This window comes from Echeneis naucrates, chromosome 2 (genome assembly GCF_900963305.1).
Source record: "Echeneis naucrates chromosome 2, fEcheNa1.1, whole genome shotgun sequence".
Taxonomy (NCBI): domain Eukaryota; kingdom Metazoa; phylum Chordata; class Actinopteri; order Carangiformes; family Echeneidae; genus Echeneis; species Echeneis naucrates.
The window spans coordinates 4,190,201-4,196,689 of NC_042512.1; the positions used below are offsets into that span (position 1 = coordinate 4,190,201).

Consider the following 6,489-nt stretch of genomic DNA (forward strand, 5'->3'; position numbering starts at 1 on the left):
ACAACATTAATTTATATATATAAAAAAGACTAATTTAGAAGTGGCAGAACACTTGTACAAATCCCGAAACAAATTTCCAAACGACAAAATCTTCCGGAAGGGGAATGTACCAAATGCCGGAAGTGATCCAGAAGAAGATTGACTGTGAGCTCAAAAAGTTTGTATCGGTTTGTGTGGCGGGAAAACTTTGCGGAATGAAAGTTTATGGCAGCATGGAGTAAAGATGTTTTGGCCGTTTTGTGGAAACAACTTGAGCCAGTTTACGCGGTTGTGTTTTCCGTGCGGACGATTCTGTAGAATGTTTAACGTTGATGAACGGACCAGACGGAATAGCACGCGCACAGGAGACATCTAATAACAGCCGGAAAAATGCTAAACAAGCTAAGTGTAGCATCGCGCTAACTAGCTAAGCCGCTGTCAGGACATGCAGTGAATTAAGTGCACCGTTTTCATGGAGGACAGAAAGTCAAAGTCAAAAGAACTGTTGGCAGGAAAAAAGAAACAGGTCCAGGTACGTGTGTGGAGTAAGCTGTAAAAATATGGAAGTCAATATGTGTGTGTGTGAAATGAATGATATCTTTTTGTTATTTTAGCAGATAAAATGGATTGATGCGCCACATGGAGCTGATTTAAAAGCTCAGAGAGGGAAAACACTCCCATTATATACAGATCCGGAGGTAGGCAGCACCTGTCTACTGAAGCAAGCTGTCCAAGAAATGAGAACCTTTAACAAGAAGATGATGAAGGAGCAGACCTTCTTTTGTATCCAGACTGTTCAGAGGTGCTCCATGGCCTGGGTCAGAAAGCCCATTCAAACTGGCAGAATATAAAAGGAAATAGGAAAGGCACTTTTTTCATTTGCCTAGAAACACACTTTAGAGGAGGTTTGTGGATCTCTTCATTCAATATTTTACACATTTATTTACTCTGATGTAGCATAATTATAATGTGTTGTTTGTTTTTACTACAGAGGTTGATACATCAGACTCTGATTCTGAAATTGTCATCACATCGAGGAGCACAGCTGAATTCAATGCAGCTGAAATTGTGGTACGTTCATTTTTACAGTTTGTACTTTAATTTTATTATTATTAATTGATAGGATATGCATTTGGTTTCAAGCATTAAGTCTAAGAACCAAGTCTTGATTATTTGGCATTTACTATTCCAATCAGACACCCTGATAACCTTTCACCATTGATAATACTGGATGTGGTGAGGGAACATAATGGAAGCTGTTTAAAGTTGCTGACAATTGTGTGCTTTTCTTCTCAGGTTTTTGAACCAAAAAAACACAGTTCTCCCAAACACAAACCTGAAGATAAAGGGTAGGTATTAGTTTTTACAAAAGAAGTCATTTGTCTTTAAGTTGTTGATGTGATTGTGATGAACATGTGGTAGAAAATACCATACGTGTGATATCATTTATCACAAAATCATCTTATTTATAAATCTGATGGTTCCTCTCTACCTCTAATGTTACTCCAAAGCTCTGTTATACTCTGTATCATAAAGTTCATCAGTTTATCAATTTTTATCATGTTTCAGAGATTCATCCACAGCTCAGCCTGGACAGGTATTAAGGCAGATTATGGCAGCCTGATGTTCTTTGCTTTCAGTGTGTTTTTTCAGACATTTTCATTTGTTTTTCAGACAGTAATATCTGACACTGAGGATCTGGATCCACCTGAAACAAATCCAGTCAGGAGTACTTGCTACGGGTAAGTAAAAAAAAAACACGAAAGTGATTCACTTAATTTTAATCTTAATTTATTGATAACATGGGAAAGATATTTGCATTTGTAAGATGTTCAACATATTCTGAAATCTGTGACATGCTGGTAAAATTCACAGATGATGCTGTTTAGGAAGAAGGATTTGACACAGGTGGGCTGAGACGAGAGTTTTTAACTCTACTGATGAAACATCTGAAAGACCGGCCCATTTCTGATGGACCAGAAGGACATCAGTTCTTGGTGTACAATGCAATGGTATGAACAGGGTTAGATGGAAACAATACTAATGGTTAATGATCATTAACTTTATATATCACATGACATACGCTTTGTTGCTTGAACTATTTTTCAAAAACGTGTTGTTTCATCTCAGATCGAGAATGTTTCTTCAGTGGATGCTCTGTGAGAATGCATCATGAGACGCAGCACACAATGTTACAGACAGCAGGCTGTCTGAGACGTGTTGCTACTGTTGAAGAAAAGAAAGAAATTGTGTCAGACTCCCTGATGGTACTTATTGACCGCATCTCACTGTAATTGACAGGTAAGATCATATTTGTAATGATGTGTGATTTAATTTTTTGTGTTTAAGATATTTTAGTTTGAAATGCCTCATCATCCCCCTCTGTGGTTTATTAAGAATGTATATTTTTTAGCTCTGAGTCAGTGTGTCAGAATGTGTGCCTTAGTTTAGTATAATTGCTGTGTGATGTCTGTCTCCCTTCCTCTGTCTTATGCCAATCAAAAGGTGCTCATGTCATTCCAGTCTTGTGTTTGTGTGCGTAATTCTTGCAGTCTGTAGAGTAACAATTACCCTGCCAAGTGCAAAGCAAGACACAGAGTTCTTTAAATCAGTTATGTTCACACAACCATTTTTACTCATTTCTATATGTTTGGGTGGATAGTCATTTTAGAAAACATTGAAGTTTCTTTAGGTCATTTAAATGTGAAACAATGTTTGTGGTGACTTTTTAGATCCAAAGATGGTCTTTCAGCTCTTCAGTTTCTGACTGCACTGCAGCAACAGCCTACTTTGCTGGCCCCTGTCCTGTGCCACTCTGAAAAGCCACTTACTGGTCTGGAACTTGAGACTCTTCAAACCTGACCTCAGTCCATCAGGAAGTAACAGGAGACTTAAAGAAAGTCAAACTTTGGGCTACTGGGCGGACTGTGTCTTTGATTGTGAAGGTTTGTAAATCACATTTTTATTTTTTATTTTTTGTTGAGAAAATGCATTGCCAAGATGTAACTGAAGGTTTTTCTTTGCAGAAGGTCAGGCTGCTGTGTCTCTGGAGGATGTTTTGATGTTTGCAGCTGGGCTGACTTCACCTCCCCCGTCCGGATTGGAACCATCGCCAAGAACAGAGTTCCTGGATGACTCTCCATTCCCAGTTCCCAATACATGTTCAAACACATTGAAATTAGCACTCCTAGATTCACACACTGTAACTTGTAACTGTAACTTGTAATTGGTAACTAGATCACCAGACCAGACTCTGAAAAGGTGTGGGTTTTTTTTTTTCTTTTTTTTTTTTCTCTCCACACAGTTAAGATTTTCACTGTTAAGGTTTAGACAAAACCAATTTCAAGAAATTTTGTATTCCATACTTACAAAAATATAGGACTCATTACTTTGCTATAATTTTTATCAATTGATTTCAAACTCAGCAAAAATGAAGCTGTGACACTTGGTGTTCAGACAGACTGCAGTGTTCCACCACTCCAAATCAGATTTCTTAGTTTGTCATTCACTTTTCCTTGTGATGTTTCCAAATGATTCTGGTACCTGTTCATCTGAAGAAATGAAACAATGGGAATGCAAATGTTATGTTTACAAACAATAAAAAAAATTACAAATATTTCCTTCTGATTGCATCTGTGATAGATTGGTTATGAGTTTTTTCCAAACTATTTTAAAACAGAAAATTTGCATGTTTTTCAGTCATGACAATTGATTAAATTCAGTGCTGTTTGTCTAATACCAAATCACAACAGTCATCTCATGATGACAATGAGCACACACTTGATAATGCAGGAAGGGAAAATTCCCTTTGTCACTGACTCACAGCTGAGCAGTTTCTTTCAGCTTCATGTACAGTTCTGTTGCAGACTCCCAGTTCTCTGGCTTCGTAGTTGTTTGTGCTCATAACAAAGTCAAGTCCTCCTGCATGTTTGAGTCCCCACATGGAGCTATTGACAGGCTCGCCTCTGGAACAGCATCCAAATCAGCTGGTTCATCTCAAATCCAGTCTGTGGAGCCAAATCTGTGTTAGATACAATAAATAGCATTTATATGATTTATTTACATTTAACCAATAAAATAATAATAAACAATCATGGAAATATCAATCCATCACCAATATTACCTGTGTGGTCAGCAGTACAGTTCATTAGACATGACGCTGTTCTGGAAGTGTGAATCCTGTGACTGTTCCACAGTCTCACACACTAGCCAACATCACCATAGCAACATCTCAGAAGGCACTGATGCTCATGGCTCCCGTTGAAGTATCCAGCAAAACAACTCCATCCAGAACTGAGACCTGTAGAAATGGACAGAATCAGAAGTAAATATATATTATTAGTAAAGTGGGACTCCTTTAAAAAAATCTAATTAATTAAAGGCTTTGAAATGAATGAATTGAAATAAACGCTTAAAGTCCCAGCCTCAGTTATTATATATGTTTAGAGGAGTTCATCTGAGATAGAACATAAGATAAAAATCAAATGAAAGGTCAGTCATAATAAAATGACTTCATGAAGGCCACTTACCTTCCCCTTCTAAATATGGCCCACCAGGATTCAACACGCTGCTTATTCGTGGATGAGCCATACATGTGGCTGGACGGCCCAGAGCAGCAGTCATCATGATGGAGTGTAAACTCACATCATGGCTTCAGTAGATCAGGTGCTGCTACCTCCGGATCTGTATATAATGGGAGTGTTTTCCTCTCTGAGCTTTTAAATCAGCTCCATGTGGCGCCATCAATCCATGGTTTATCTGCTAAAATAACAAAAAGATATCATTCATTTCACACACACACACATATTTACTTCCATATTTACAGATATAGCCACACACGTACCTGGACCTGTTTCCTTTCGGCCCACAGTTCTTTTGACTTTGACTTTCTGTCCTCCATGATTGTTTATATGATGTTCATGGTTGTTCTGCTGGGAATGAACGGAGTTCCGTATCAAAACAGAAAGTTAGCAGCATCTAAAACAATCAGCAACAATTGTGCATTTAGCGTAACTGAAGCGTAAAAACAAAAAAACAATAAATAAATAAAAACTAGCAACGCATACTAATTAAACGCGTTTGCTATTCCCTGAAGACACGATTGGCTGCTAAATGAAACGGTGCACTTAATTCACTGCATTTCTGACAGCGGCTTCAGCTAGTTAGCGCGATGCTACACTTAGGCTGTTTAGCATTTACCCGCTGGTTTATTAGATGTCTCCTGTGCGCGTGCTCCTTCCGTCTGGTCCCTTCATCACGTTAAAACATTCTACAGATCGTCCGCACGGAAAACACAACCGCGTAAATTAGCTCAAGTTGTTTCCACAAAACGGCCAAAAACATAATTTACTCCATGCTGCCACAAACGTTCACTCTGCAAAGTTTCCCGCCACACAAACCGATACAAACTTTTGAGCTCACAGTCAATCTTCTTCTGGATCACTGTCCGGCCATTTGGTACAGTTCCCCTTCCGGAAGATTCTGTCGTTTGGAAATTTGTTTTCGCAACTTGTACATTTGTTTCTAAAATGTAATTTTGTTTTGGTCCGTTGTAAACGTGTTTTTCTTGTGTAATTTGGTTGAATAAAATGTAAAACTGTTTCTCAACATGTAAATGTGTTTGACGCTTTGTAAAAGTGTTTGGCACTTTGTCATTTAGTTTTTGCACTTACCGGCCACCGTATCAAACAGAGCATGAACACTAAAGTAAGGGGCGGGGTGTGAAAACGACAGGAGGGTTAAAGAGGCAGATTCTCTCTGATGGGACGGAGTGTTGCCACAATACACAGTGTGTGTGCCATCACATTGGAAGATGTGTGCAGACTGAAGCCTTGGTCTGCCACCAGCTCAGAGGGGCTGCACTTCTACTGACCACCAGGGGGCTCCACTGGTTGTTTCACAAAGTCACAGTGTTTCTAACATTTCAGTAAGAAGTTACTCTGCATTGGCCGGGAATCGAACCCGGGCCTCCCGCGTGGCAGGCGAGAATTCTACCACTGAACCACCAATGCTTATTTAATGAGTTTCACCATGGCGTCACGAATCTCCAGGCATCAGCAGCCTTCAACACTTGCTGGCATGTTCAGAAGAACTTCCTGCATTTTATAACGTGGCAACTAACCCGATCAGGGAGAGTCTTCTTTTTTCTGTTTTTCTCACACAGGTTCAAACACAAGCTCCTCCTTTGTTCCTCCGCTGAGTGAGGCGGCAACATTTTTTTTACAAGTTTGACAGATGATTATTACACACAGTGGACGAGGTGCGCGATCTCAAAAATTAGTGAAAGCAGGAAAAAGCATTTAATAAGTAGAAGGAGGAACAAACCAAAAGATTTGGTTTTAGTTCAATTTAACGCCACTTATTTGTCTAATAACAGCTGATTTGTGTTTCACTTCACATTCGTTCGCGAGACAAGTGTGAGCTTCTTTGTGCGCATGCGCCGTTCCGTCTGACTCTTTGACCCTTCCGTCTTTGATCTCCAGTGACGTCACACAGCCTCGTTGTGGGGTG

At 39.4% G+C, this 6,489-nt stretch overlaps 1 non-coding gene across 1 annotated transcript; it reads right to left on the reverse strand.

Moving 5' to 3' along the window:
* Positions 1-5,919: 5,919 nt before the first annotated feature.
* Positions 5,920-5,990, reverse strand: trnag-gcc (transfer RNA glycine (anticodon GCC)). Its single transcript has one exon. It is a non-coding gene; the product is annotated as a tRNA-Gly (tRNA).
* Between the last annotated feature and the right edge of the window lie 499 nt (positions 5,991-6,489).